The sequence below is a fragment of the Schistocerca piceifrons genome, chromosome 7 (assembly GCF_021461385.2).
Source record: "Schistocerca piceifrons isolate TAMUIC-IGC-003096 chromosome 7, iqSchPice1.1, whole genome shotgun sequence".
NCBI classification, from domain to species: domain Eukaryota; kingdom Metazoa; phylum Arthropoda; class Insecta; order Orthoptera; family Acrididae; genus Schistocerca; species Schistocerca piceifrons.
In genome coordinates this window covers 137,973,308-137,988,548 of record NC_060144.1, presented here as the reverse complement: position 1 = coordinate 137,988,548, position 15,241 = coordinate 137,973,308, and the positions used below count along the sequence as shown (strand labels likewise).

The following is a 15,241-nucleotide window of genomic DNA, read 5'->3' as shown; positions in this document are numbered from 1 at the left end:
CAGGGACGAAGGCTATCAACTGAGCGCGGCCTGGAATCCAGCATTAACCGCAATACGCCAGGAACGCAACAAGAACCGTCCAGCACACGAGACGCGATCAGAATGCTCTGACGGAGACACGAACGGCGCACCCGCTTCCCCCTCCACCCCGCCCGCCGGCTCCTCTGGACCCAGCCTCCCGCGGCCAGGTGGTGGGGGGCACACCGCAGGTATAAAGGGACCGGCATCCGCAAAGTCTCGGCACTTCACCAGAAGATGATGAGTATGTCACTCGTCGAAACGTCGCAGTTTGAAGACACCGCCACCCAGCTGGAAGCTCGAGATCTCTTCGCCATCAATAAATTTGGCAGTCATGACACATTTAATTGTGAGTTTTGAATGTTCAGAAGGCGGTACTCCTAGCTACTTTGTGCGGTTGCGCTGGGAACGTTAGGATTTGAATACCCAAGCGTGTAGTACATTCCATATGAGTTATACATTTGTTGAATGCCACATTCAAGCTGTTGAAATTGTAATGACCGTAATGTGAATTGAAAGTTATCAATTCAGTAATACCACGTCTGTAAAGGAAAATTCTGTCGGTTTCACTAACAATTGTTGTGAAAGTAGAAGAAGCAGGTATGGTTATTGTGCTCTTAGGTTTGGTGGAGGTCATCGGCCTTACCAAGTCAATAATAATATGAAATTATATCTTGTTACGTAAACGACAGCTTTGTTACAGGAGTATTCCTAATGACATCATATAGCTTACAAATAACAGGAGGAATTGTTTTCCGCTCTTCTGGTCTCATACCAGTAAAAACTTCTCTCTATTTTTTTTTTTTTTTTTTTTTTTTGTAACACAAAAATGTCAACTTTGATATTGGCATGTATTTAATCACAAATTTTAAACTATTTTATTTTGTTTTTCCACAATGTCGAACTAGATGCAAATAATGTTAGAAATATGATTATTTAGAAAATTATTTGTTACAATAGCAAAATAGTATTATGTTAAATACATGTCAAGTTTTAAGAAATAATATAAAACATCTATAGTGGAAGAGTCAGTATTAAAAGTTTTAGACGTTTCGTCAAATGCCAGCCCATCTCTGCAACCAGTTGTATCTCTGTAACTGTAAAACTTGGACACATGTTACATGGGACGTTTTACTTCAATTTGTCCATACTACCATACCTTAAAATATTTATTCTTTCTCCTGAATCATCCAGCAGATTTAACTGGAAGTCCTTTTCAGTCACTATAATACTAAATTTTTTCTGATCTATACTTACTCCTTAATTCACATGTCCTTGCTTATTAAGACCGCACCAGTTCTTCACTTACACTTGCGCAGTGTCTTCACCCGCCAACGGCCGGTGAAAATACTTTAAACACCGGCACCTGATGCTGCTAGTAAGTTGCACCTCTCGCAACAAATGTGCCAAGTGTGTGAGGGACATGACCTTATGTTCTTGTAATGTTTGCAAAGCCGTGCCTCGCCTCTAGCTGTTGCAGCGGCGGCTTATACACCTGTCAACCATCTCCCTACTGTCGCTATAAACCCATCCAGGTGATAGCAGCGTCACCTGGTGAGGAAAGACTGCTAGGCAGACACATGCACAATTCATGTAGTTTCAGTGAGTGTGCTGTCTATAGAATAGGGAAGGCCGCGATCTCTCTCAGCTTGACTGAGTGCAGATTGTGATGGCCGGGAGACTGGGAACGACCATTTCTGAAACTGCAAGGCTTGTTGGGTGTTCGAGGATGCTGTCGTGAGTGTCTTTCGTGCAGAAACCAAGGTGACACCACGTCCAGACGTCTTGGGGTTGGGCGGTAACCCCCCAATCCAGATTTCAGACGTCGTAGGCTGGACAGACTGGTAAAACAGGACAGGCGGTGAACTGTGGTGGAAGTGACATCAGACTTAAATGTTGGGCAGAGTAGAAGTGTGTCTCAACACACAGTGCACCGAACACTCCTACGACTAAAATGAGCACGTGGTCATCGACAAGGACATTGGCGCAGTGGCAGAGCGTTGCATGGTCTGACAAATTCCGATGCTTTCTTCATCATGCCGATGAGAGGGCGAGAATCCGTCGTCCTAAAGGAGAACATCTTCTTGATACCTGTCCTGCTGGACGGAAACAACCTGGGGTACATTTGCGTGGTCATCCATGGGTCAAGTGAAGCTCGTTCAAGGCACCACGACTGCCAAGGAGTGTCGTATACTGGTTGCAGACCACGTACAGCCCTTCATGACGATAGTATTCCCCGACGGCAGTGGTGTTTTTCAACACGATAATACGCCATGTCACAAGACCGGTATTGTGTTGGAGTGGTTCGAGGAACACAGTGGCGAGTTCTAATTAATGTGCTGCCCCCCCCCCCCTCCCCCCAGCTCGCCAGATCTGTACGGATCGAACGCATCAGTGATGTGATTGAGCAGATCTGGTGGCAACTCCCTTCAACGATCTACCAAGAACTCATTGCTTCTATTCCACGACGCTTCGTCGCTGTCATCCGTGTCAAACTTTGGACATAGCGGCTATTAGGTAGGTGGTGATAAGGTTTTGGCTGATCAATGTAGGCTCAGGGGACAAAATTTAAGTCACCTCCATAAAAGAGCACACTGAAGGTGTTGGGTACATGGTACATGGTTTAGAAGTGATAGCAGGGACTCAAGTGGTCCTCCATTGCTTACGTAAGCCATCGCAATTAAATGGTGTGTAAGCGCCAATAGCTAGTGTGGAATCAGCGCAGAAAGCTGTGCAGACGTGACAGGAAGAACGTGCCTGTGACCAAACAAAATGCCGATTTGTTGGTGTATCAACGTGTACTGTCTGGCGGGTCTACAATGAATGGTGCATCACTCACAACCGTATAACGCGGCATACGTACAGTGGTAACGAAAAGAAACTTCTGGACAATGACCGGAGATGTGTGTCACGCCTTGTCAATGACAGTACATTTCAAACTCAAAAGGAATTGCTGATAACATTTCATTCCGGTCTATTCCGTCCAGCTTCCGATCGAATATTGCGAAAGGAACTACATGCAATGCACATGTGGAGTCGAGTACTTCGCAACATGCAGTTGCAGAGCCCGTACATATCATAGAAACGTATGCAAGTATGTATGTATTTATGCTCCACATCTCCCCCTAAACCAATGGACCGATCTCAACGAAATTTCATACACATATCATTTGTTTTTGTGATCTTCGGCTCGAAGACTGGTTTGATGCAGCTCTCCTTGCTAATCTATCCAGTTCGAAACTCTTCATCTTCTAATAATCACCGCAACCTACTTCATCTCAATTTGCTCTTGATCTCCCTCTACGATTTTTACCTCCCACACTTCCTTACATTGCAAAATTGGTGATGCTGCGGTGTACTGGAATGTATTCTATCTGCCGATCCCTTCTTTTGGTTAAGCTGTGTTACAAATTTCTTGCCCCCCCCCCCCCCCCCGCCCCCCAGTTCTATTCAGTTCCTCCTCATTAGTTACGTGATCGCACATCTAACCTTCAACATTCTTCTGTAGCACCACATTCCGAAGTCTTTTGATTTCTTTTTGTCTATAGTGTTTATCGTCCATGTTTCACTTCTATGTGTGCCTACATTCCAGACAAACATTTTCAGTAAAAGTTTCCTGACGGCTACGTCTATATTCAACGTTAACAAATGTCTTCTGTTCAGTAATGTATTTCTTTGCATTGCCAGTCTACATTTTATTATCCTCTCTATTTCGGCCATCATCAGTTACTTTGCTGTCCAAGTAGCAAAACTCATCTACTACTTTAAGTGTCTCGTTTCCTAATCTAACTCCCTTATTGTCACCTGATTTAATTCGACTACATTCCATTATCCTTGTTTTGCTTCTGTTGATATTCATTTTATATCGTCCTTCCAAGACATTGTCTATTCCGGTCAACTGCTCCTCCAAGTCCTTTATTGTCTTTGACAGAATTACAATATCATCGGCAAACCTCTTCTCCCCGAACTTTAATTCCTGTTCCAAATTTTTCTTTTTTTCCTCTACTGCTTGTTCAATGTACAGATTGAATAACAATGGGGACAGGCCACAACGCTGTATCACTCTCTTCTCAACCACTGCTTCCCTTTCATGCCCCTCGACTTATGAGTAGCCTCACAATACTTTTTTTCTCAGATATTAAAACATGTGTGTACGAAGCTTGACTGTTTTCATGTGTTGTGTGTGTGTGTGTGTGTGTGTGTGTGTGTGTGTGTGTGTGTTTTCCAGCGTAGTTCTTGGAGGAGGAATTACAATTAAATTTTGTACATATATGAATAAGCAGCAGGTGACAATTATTATCGTCTGCATAAGACATCCCTAGCAACACTGTTCGTCGGCGTCAGAATGGAAAGGGGCGACATGTAAGCATGATGCCGTAACGCTGAAGTAATTTCCTAAAACTTGGTATTTTACGACTTACTACGAGAAAAATAGTTGGTGTAAGATATGCCTAGAGGTCTTAGGTGTGGCGTAAGGGTTGAAAGGGTACTGCCTCAGTATCCTTCATGCGATTATTATCTGGAATACTTAATTCATATACAGTAAGTTTAGCAGATAACTCTTCTGCTGTTTATTTTGTACGAATCACAGCTGAGAGAAATATTGAGTAGGGAATCATTGTTTATTGACTTCATTTTTCTGTGTTTCGCATCAGCAACCCGTGTTACCGATTCTACATGTTCCCACCATGAAAAAGCTCTAAACGTGTGAATGAGTGAATCTTGGGCTGTACAATTGCAACTGGAGAGTCAGTGTAGTTTTGTCTTATTCTTTCTTTGTAGAGGCTGGACAATTTTCTGTTGAATTTTGTTTTCAAACCTTGTTTGTAGCCTGGAGTGGCCATGTACAAGGTGAGCTCTCGTTCTTTTCAAAAGTAAAGCTGCGACTGACCAAGTAAAACCAAAAGTGGGAAGCTTTTGAAATTTTTCATTGCTTTCCCAGACGAGACTGTATCTGGTGAACTTCAGTAAGAATAAGGCAAGGAGCTTTCCTGTGGTGTGCTAGCTCCCACCAAACAGATACCGGCACGGTAACTCAGCGTGTTCGGTCAGAGGGCTACCTGCCCTCTGTAATAGAAAAACTGAGTTAATGGATCAATGACGAATTGAAACGGATGTCTTGTGCGTCCGCCCCGAGCAGATGAAACGAACAAAATGATACCACAAAAAAAAAGAAGGTGAGCGGTACACGCCTCCTGAGCGTCTTGCCGACTGGACTGCTTCTGCCGCTTTCCTGTCACGATGCGCTGGTCACACGGCGGCTAAGGTAGATTTCTAAGAGTTTGGAAGACATCACTCTTGCTGTGTCACCGTGATAAGTAAGACGTGTTCTTACAAGATCATTCGACATCAGGTTCTTTTAGGCTTTGATCAGTTAATTAATTCGAGTTCAATGTAGGTAATCATTGCATTATTTAAATTAAACCACCAAGAGAATAAATGTTCTTTAGTGACGTTTGGAGTCATGATTTTTGTAAGATTTGTTGCTTTTCTTTTTCCGAAGTATGTGTGTGATCTCAGCAATAAAATCTTCACCCTAACAGTAACCGAAGCCAAGTAGAGCGCATACCTGGATCGGTAATGAAATTCGCGTGTACCTATTCTGCTGTGTTTTTGGCAGATCAAACTTAAAGTGACAGACCAACTACAATAATACTGTGGTCATTTACGTAAATTCTTGATCATTATGAAAACTTGCAAGTCAGGGGACATTGCTGTATTTTGGGATGTGTCAATATTATCGGAATTTTATCCATCATGGTGAACTTAATTTCTGGTATGTCCTTTAATCCAGCTGTAATCATGTTGATTTTTGTTGTACGAATCCAATATACCTTCCCCCCTGCAGATTTCCGTTGTCGTTGTTAATTGCTTCGATATTACGACCGTTAGAACTTAGCACATGCCAAAGTGCATCCACGCTATAATGTCCTTCGGATAAAGATCTCTTGTTGACGACGATATTTACAGACTCATTTAAGGAACCATATCAATAACTTTTTGGTACATGATGAGCAAGTTAAGAATGGAGTGCCTACGATCTAACAAATATTCGTTTCATGGATTTTTTTCCGTTTTCCCCACACGCAGCTCCAGATCTTCTTACATGTCCTGTAAGACCACTGACACTAGCACGCCTACTTGAGAAATTATTACTGAAAGTTTGAAGTAGTCCGTTCTCTGAACCGTCGTCTTTAAATCGTGATATAAATTTATTAAGCACCCGGGTGTTTGAAAAGTCGCTTAAGATAATATATTTTGTACACTATGTAATCGAAAGTATCCGGTCACCCCCAGAAACATACGTTTTCATTTTAGATGCATTGTGCTGCCACCTACTGTCAGATACTCCTTATCAGCGACCTCAGTAGGCATTAGACATCGTGAGACAACAGAATGGGGCGCCCTGCGGAACTCACGGACTTCGAATGTGGTCAGGTGATTGGGTGTCACTTGCGCCATACGTCTGTACGCGAGATTTACACACTCCTAAACATCCCTAGGTCTACTGCTTCCGATGTGATAGTGAAGTGGAAACGTGAAGGGACACGTACGGCACAAAAGCGTACAGGCCGATCTCGTCTGTTGACTGACAGAGACCGCCAACAATGTGTAATGGTCGTAATGTGTAATAGGCAAACGTCTATCCAAACCATCACACAGGAATTCTAAACTGCATCAGGATCTACTGCAAGTACTGTTACAGCTAGGCGGGAGTTGAGAAAACTTGGATTTTATGGTCGAGCGGCTCTCATAAGCCACACATTATGCCGGTAAATGCCAAACGACGCCTCGTTTGGTGTAAGGACCGTAAATATTGGACGATTGGACGGTGGAAAAACGTTCTGTTGAGTGACGAAACACGGTACACAATGTGGCGATCCGATGGTAGGGTGGGGGTACGGTGAATGCCGCGGTGAACGTCATCTGCCAGCGTGTGTAGTGCCAACAGTAAATTTCGGAGGCGATGGTGATATGGTGTGGGGGAGTTTTTCATGGAGGGGGCTTGCACCCCTTGTTGTTTTGTGTGACACTATCACAGGACAGGCTCACATTGATGTTTTAAGCACCTTCTGGTTTCCCACTGTTGAAGAGCAATTTGGGGATGGCGATTGCAGCTTTCAACACGATCGAGCACCTGTTCATAATGCACGGCCTGTGGCGGAATAGTTACACGACAATAACATCCCTGTAATGGACTGGTCTGCACAGAATCCTGACCTGAATCCTATAGAACACCTTTGGGATGTTTTGGAATGTCGACTTCGTGACAGGCCTCACCGTCCGACATCGATACCTCTCCTCATGCAGCACTCCGTGATGAACGGGCTGCCATTCCCCAAGAAACCTTACAGCACCTGATTGAACATAAGCCTGCGAGAATGGAAGATGCCATCAAGGCTAAGGGTGGTCCAACATCATGTTGAATTACCGATGGAGGGCGGCACGAAGTTGTAAGTCATTTTCAGCCAGGTGGCCGGATACTTTTGATCACATAGTGTATATGCGCTTCCCTATTTATGCCTCACAAGAAAGCTGCTCATAACACCTTATTATTATACTAACACACCAGGAACAGAATTTATATCACTACTGACTTAAACAAAAAGAACAATAATAATGATAATTAACATGTGGTACGTATTACAGGACGATAATTTCAGATAATGTGAAGTAATATAGTCACTGCTCTTTCAAACATATGTTTATGGATTTACTTTATCTGACCAACAGTTCTTCTAAGTCCTAAAAAATGGAACTCAAGGAGAAAGATGCGGCTCCGAGTGGCTTGGAAAGCGCTGTGCTCGAGTATTTGTTTCAAGACTGAAGCAGGTACTAAACTGTTATTGTGATTCGTCAAAGCTAATCATGGTGATGTAGGTGAACTCTGAGCGACGTACTGCAATTATGACATCAGCATGAGTCCAAATTTCATGCTACGAGGGTGGGCTGAAAAGCATTGCCTCCGGATTTTTTATTCAGTTTTCAATATCGGTTGAGTTGTTATAAGTCACACGTATTACTTGGTCGAGTTTCCAGCTAAGCTGACGCAAGTTGCAATGCCCTGGCGCTGGAGGGTCCGAATCGTTGGTTGTAGTCTGGCGGTGTGTAACTATGTCGCTGCGTGAGAAACAGTGTGCTGTAATGGAGTTTCTAACCACAGAAGACTGAGAGTTCGAATTTGAAGAGTTCGCCCAGAGATGCAGCACCCTCTCCTACAGAATGATAAATGCCACACGCCAACTCTGCGACATTTGCAACAATCCGACGACTTGGATTCACCCCTCATCGATCATCTTCCATACAGTCCGAATGCCTCCATCCAATTTTCATCTGTTTCGCAAACTTAAAGGACACCTTCGAGGACTTCACTTTGATAATGATGAAGCGGAGTAAGTAGAGATGAGTTTGTGGCTCTGTTAACAAGGGTAATCCTTCCACACTGACGGTATCAAAAAACTGGGAGAGATATTTTCGTCGCCAGGCTGATTATGTTGCGAAATATATTTGCACACATAAAGAATAAAAACATGGAATGATAATATAGTTCGTTTTATTTTAAAAGGTTTAATAGGTTTCACATAAGGAATTCGGAGTCATTACTTTTCAGGACGCTATAGTATAAGAGAAGTAAAGTATGCGCAAAAGATTTACATATACGTAAGTAAACAAATATCTTGTACTGAAATCTGAAGAAACGAATATACCATTACATATCACAAGGCTTCACAGGATCTAGAAGAAGTTCCAAAAAGATGTAACATTTACAAAAAGAAAACTCTGAAGGGTATAGACGAAAGACAGAAAAGTTGTGGACTGTGAGAAACGATAGCGGATCTTGAAGGCACCTGAGCCAGCATGTAGGCGACAGCATGTCGGCATGTAGCTGCAGAGTGATTGAGGTCCATGGTTCATCTAACGATCGCCTAGACTGTGAAGGTAATCCATTCTTCACGAAAGGCAACTACAGGTTCTATATTAGATGCACTTAGTACAAGATGCTCTCATTACAAGCCAAGATGGCGCTTATACCGTGGTCCACTACGGTAACACTGAGAAGCCGGCGTGTTCACTGAGCCAGAGAACTGACAAAAGTGAGGCTGAACGATAGTGTTGGATCCTGTTCAGAGTGTTGGGTCCTCTTTAAAGACTTTTTCCCTGCCAAAAAGAAAAATTTCCTTTTGGCACGCTCCCCCACCCCCCACCCCCCACCTCCAACTCACCCCTCACCCTAACGGAAGCATCAATAGCTTTACAAGTCATTTCAGAGCGAGCTGTACAGATCTGTTACATTTTAGTTACCTGAGTGGTCCTAATAGCCAACTTTCTGCCAGCAGAGCTGTTTTAGCACTCATCCTCCCCCATACAAACTGACCTAGGTGACCATCACCACCATGTTATCGAAAATTAACGAAATAGGAGGAGAAACGAAAGCAACATGGTTCTGGTGACCGAGGGACAAACTGGGTTCGACCGACCGCCGTGACATCTGGATGCTGTATGGAAGGGCGTAGGGTCAGCAAACCAGTCTCCCGGCCGTTGTCGGGTTACAGACATGCTGCCGCTACGTCTCACTCAGCTGGAATCACACGACTGCATGGACCCCTTTTCTGTACTGCCGTCAAGGAAAAATCGTTAGCGGTACAGATCCCCCTGCCCCCCCCCCCTCATGGCACTGCTCGACGCTGACCGCTCAGTTACGGTGGGGGCAAAGTGGGAGTACAGTACATCAGAACTGAAATCTTCTGGAAGTAGTACTGTACCGAGCCAACTTCTTTATTTATCTTCCGTCTCTCTTGCACTATCGCACCTTGGAAAAAACTAGGAAATCATACATAAAACTGTTAGTATTAATCTATTAACAAGTTACAGGCTAAAGAAATTATCATACTTCAGTTCAGTTCAGTGCCTCTGCACTTGGATCACGCAGTTACGTTAAAATCGCGCCAATTTCATCTGTAGAGGCTTCACAGTTGTTTTCAGTAAGTGTATGTCGATGTGAAGTTAATATAAATAGTTTTTTGTGTGTTTTATACCGTACGTATGACGAGAACGCCTTGAAAATTAGTCCCCATGTTATTAGAGCAAGTTACTGCATTGAAATTCGTATTTAATACTGTTCGACAGCAGTAGATTGTTTTGGGGCACAGTAGAAACCATACTGAGCGCAGGACATCGGTTACGTCGGTCACAGAGCTGACCTCACTGGCTTCCAGTGAGTGCAAGAAGAATTCAAGAACGTAAAAAACTTCAAGTTGCAGGAACTTGCACCTGCTGTACCACTGGATGAAAATTGTTTGTGCGCAGAGTACAAAATGAAACGTAAAATCTAGAGAAAAATATGAACCACTCTTCTCTGCACAATAAGATGCTACGTGAAAGCCAGAATGCGACAAGATGAAGAAGAGAAAGAAAACAATCCGACGTAGGAAGTGGACAAACATAAATGAAATGCTTGAGATGTTAATGTTTTGTGTGTCATCACGATACGGGCATTTTGTTTTAAGCAGTTAGTAACAATCAGAAACAATATGAAATACCTTAAGTATTTATCAGTGGCGAATGGGTTATCGGGAACTGTCACTAACAAATAACTTATACGTCATAAAGAGTGTGGTGTATATTACGCTCGCAGCTACAATTTTTCATTTTTTCTTATGGAAATGGATAATTATGGTACACAATAGATGTAATTCTGTGAATCTTATTCGATCAACGTTTTAAGTCTAAAATAATTATTATTAGAGCCGCAAAGCGGCATGTCAATCAATGGACTCTCAATTTCCAGGTAATTATTACTCGTATGTCAATCATTTACTGTTCAATAAAAAATCCACCTCTGCTGATAGTCGTGAAATGACGTTCGAGCGAGATCAAAGCGTTGTTTCGCGCTAATGCTGTCAACTTTTCAGAGTAGGTAGATCACCTTTACTGCGCATATTCAAAACAGTTTTAAATTTGTTTGTTGCTTTAGAGGACAATAATAATTGATACAAGACAATTAGTTAATCGTAATTCTTGAAATTAGTATAGTCACTTTTCAACCGAAGGCATTCCTTGCTGACACGATGACTCACAATGCTGCGGCATCAGGAATAACACCAAAGATGACCAGCATATTAGGAAAAGGTTTTCGTCCACTGACTTTATAACTACACTACACTACTACACACTCAGTCTTCAGGCCACAAGTGGCCCATCGGGAATATCCGACAGCCGTGTTGGCAGCACACTGCTCTCCCAGTCGTTACGATGGTTTTCTTTGACCGGAGCCGCTACTATTCGATCGAGTAGCTCCTCAATTGACATCACGAGGCTGAGTGCACCCCGAAAAATGGCAACAACACATGGCAGCCCGGATGGTCACCCATCCAAGTACCGGCCACGCCCGACAGCGCTTAACTTCGGTGATCTGACTAGAACCGGTGTATCCACTGCAGCAAGGCCGTTGCCCTGACTTTATAATAGAGGTGAGATAAAACAGTGAAAACAACAACTCTGTGGCGTAAGATAGAGTACACAAATAATAACATACTTCAGCTTTTTACTCGACCGTCATGCCAGATTCAGTGCAACATGGGTAGCATGCAGTTGACAAACATTCCGTACAGGGGATCCACATATACGCACTGCCAGAAAAGAAAAAAATAGTACACTCAGTAAGATGGCGTCGAGTTTGATCTGATGATGGCATATGGCACAGGCTCATGGTAAATATATTAAGAATGGTTTCAAAAACTTCCGCCAATAGATATCGTAGTGGCATACCTACCAGCATGCCATCTGTGTCTACCTTTTAACAGGAAATGCTCACAACCAGAAGGCAGTGTGGTGCAAACGTGTCAATCAAGCAGGCAACCATGCCATGTGCTTCCTAAGCCAAATGAGCGAGTTGGAAGGGGTCAAACTGTGACCTCCCGAGCGACGGGATGGTCCTTTCGGAGAACTGCCACACAGGTTGGGCGTACTGCGTCTGTTGTGCAACGATGCTGCTGTCAGTGATCACGTGAACATTCTCACACCCGTAGACGGGGTTCTGGACGTCCACGCAGCACAGACGTCAACCAGGATCGTTGCATTGTAAGGGCAGCACTGGCGGGTACGGCTACCACAGCACAGGTAACAGGGCTTGTGAGCCCAGACGTGTCAATACGAATTGTTGCGAATCGGTTATTACCAGTGGGACTACGGGTACGCACACATCTAGCCCGTCTTCCACTCACACCACGGTATCGAGGTGCACGACTCGACTGGTTCCGTCAGAGGGTTACTTGGAAGATAGAATGGTGCTACGTGTTGAGCGATGAAAGCAGATTCTGCCTGCACGCTAGCAATATTCGTTTTCGTGTACGATGTGGACCTTGCAAGCGCTGTCTCGTAGAGTGCATTTGTCCAAAACTCACTGGCCCCAACCCAGGCACTTTGGTCTGGGGCGCGACAAGCTACAAAAGTCGTTCACCTTTGGTGTTTCTGGAGGGACTCTAACCAGAGCTCAGCATGTGCAGACCCGTTCTTTTGGCATTCTTGCAGTAGGAAGACAATGTGTTGTTCCAAAGAGATCATGCTCGCCCACACACTGCCTGTGAAGCTCAACCTGCTCTGCAAGACGTTCAGCAACTTTCCTGGCCAGCGCTATCTCTGGACTTGTCTCCAATCGAGAACGTGTAGGATATGCCGCAGCCTGAACTGACTCGTGCGATTCGACAGCCAACAACTTTTACATAACCGTGTGAATAGATCGGGCAAGCGTGGCGCAACGTATCCGAGGACAATAATCGTTATCTGTACGATCGACTAGATGCCACAGCCAGCCTCTGGATTGCCGCCCACTGAGACTGCACCTTGTACAAATACGGGTGTTTCAGCATGGGTACATGTCTCGTACCTCACAACCGCTAGTGCTATTAATCTGCAAATGTAATCATTTCCTGTACTCCATACGCATTGCCGCAACAATTAATTTTGAGTGAACTGGACACCTCTAAAAGAGTGTGCTAAATTTTTCGAGCAGTGTATTTTTGTCGCTTTTAGTGAGTAGATTATTATCTTCGACATTCATGAAACCTTCTCTTGCTGATTTTCCGCAGAGAAGTTACGATGAAAACAGTATGTTATTCCTCCATTTTTAGTTGGTGAAAAGCAGCCTAGCAGCGCTCTCCCTCCCTCGCTCTCTCTCTCTCTCTCTCTCTCTCTCTTTCTCTCTCTCTCTCTCTCTCTCTCTCTCTCTCTCTCTCTCAAGGGCACACATACACGACAAGCAATTTTTTGTTCGACTATATTTACGATTTCGACATTTCCCCTAATTTTTTTAGTTAAAGGACAGCATGGTTCCACCAAAGCCACGAAGGGAGACTTTTCTGATCTTATTTCAAACAATGTACCGTACTGCCTTCGTGTACATCTTCTTCTCTTCTGTTTATTCTAGTTTTATCCCGTATTAGACTTTGGAGCCCATGTTGTTGTGGTCTGGTTAGTCTATTCATCTCTTGGCCTCCCTCTACGATTTTTACCCTCTACGCTGCCCTTCAATGCTAAATTTGTGATCCCCTGATGCCTCAGAACATGTCCTACCAACCGGTCCCTTCTTCTTGTCAAGTTGTGCCACAAACTCCTCCCCAATTTTATTCAATACCTCCTCATTAGTTATGTGATCTACCCATCTAATCTTCAGCATTCTTCTGTAGCACCACATTTCGAGAGCATCTATTCTCTTCCTGACCAAACTATTTATCGTCCATGTTTCACTTCCATACATGGCTACACTCCATACAAATACTTTCAGAAATGACTTCCTGACACTTAAATCTATACTCGATGTTAACAAATTTCTCTTCTTCAGAAACGCTTTCCTTGCCATTGCCAGTCTACATTTTATATCTCTACTTCGACCATCATCAGTTATTTTGCTCCCCAAATAGCAAAACTCCTTTACTACTTTAAGTGTCTCATTTCCTAATCTAATTCCCTCAGCATCACCCGACTTAAATCGACTACATTCCATCATCCTCGTTTTGCTTTTGTTGATGTTCATCTTATATCCTCCTTTCAAGACACTGTCCATTCCGTTAAACTGCTCTTCCAAGTCCTTTGCTGTCTCTGAAAGAATTACAATGTCATCGGTGAACCTCAAAGTTTTTATTTCTTCTCCGTGGATTTTAATTCCTACTCCGAATTTTTATTTTGTTTCCTTTATTGCTTGCTCTATATACAGATTGAATAACATCGGGGAGAGTCTACAACCCTGTCTCACTCCCTTCCCAACCACTGCTTCCCTTTCATGCCCCTCGACTCTTATAACTGCCATCTGGTTTCTGTACAAATTGTAAATAGCCTTTCGCTCCCTGTATTTTACCCTGCCACCTTTAGAATTTGGAAGAGAGTATTCCAGTCACCATTGTCAAAAGCTTTCTTTAAGTCTACAAACGCTAGAAACGTAGGTTTGCCTTTCCTTACTCTTTCTTTTAAGCTAAGTCGTAAGATCAGTATTGCCTCACGTGTTCCAATATTTCTACGGAATCCAAACTGATCTTCCCCGAGGTCGGCTTCTACCAGTTTTTCCATCCGTCTTTAAAGAATTCGTGTTGGTATTTTGCAGCTGTAACTTATTAAACTGATAGTTCAGTAATTTTCACATCTGTCAACACATACTTTCTTTGGGATTGGAATTATTATATTCTTCTTGAAGTCTGAGGGTAGCCCATCAGGGGAGCCCATCAGACTTCAAATTGTGCTCGACGGACCTGGCCGCTCCCTCTTACCAGTTGGCGGCCTCAGTCTTCATCATCGGCGTGATTGATGTCTGTATTTGACGAAAGCCATTAACAACAGATGCCGATGGGCTGGCACATTTTACGCCTCAGCATCACACAAATTACTTTCAAACTTCACTACTCGCCCTGCATACCCATTCTACTTTAGATCACATATTACAAAAACGACACTCTCTGAATATTGTCGTGTTATTCAAAATTAATTCATTCCTCTTTGGAGCTCGTGGTCAATGTGGGCGTTATACAACGTACCAAATACTTGGTAATTCACGAATTTGAAAATAAGCACGCTATACACAGCGACAACTTACAACTAGTCATATATCTTTATCTTTGGACTATACAGGGTGGTTTTCATTAAACTTTCGCTACTTGAGAGGGCCCTCATGAAAAGCAAGTGAGCGTAGGACAATGGAAACTTCTTTAAGGACATGGAGAAGTAATGAGTGAAC

The 15,241-nt window shown here is 43.4% G+C and overlaps 1 pseudogene; it reads right to left on the bottom strand.

The window, feature by feature from the left end:
- Positions 1–11,354: 11,354 nt before the first annotated feature.
- LOC124709254 lies at positions 11,355–11,472 on the bottom strand (annotated as a pseudogene).
- Between the last annotated feature and the right edge of the window lie 3,769 nt (positions 11,473–15,241).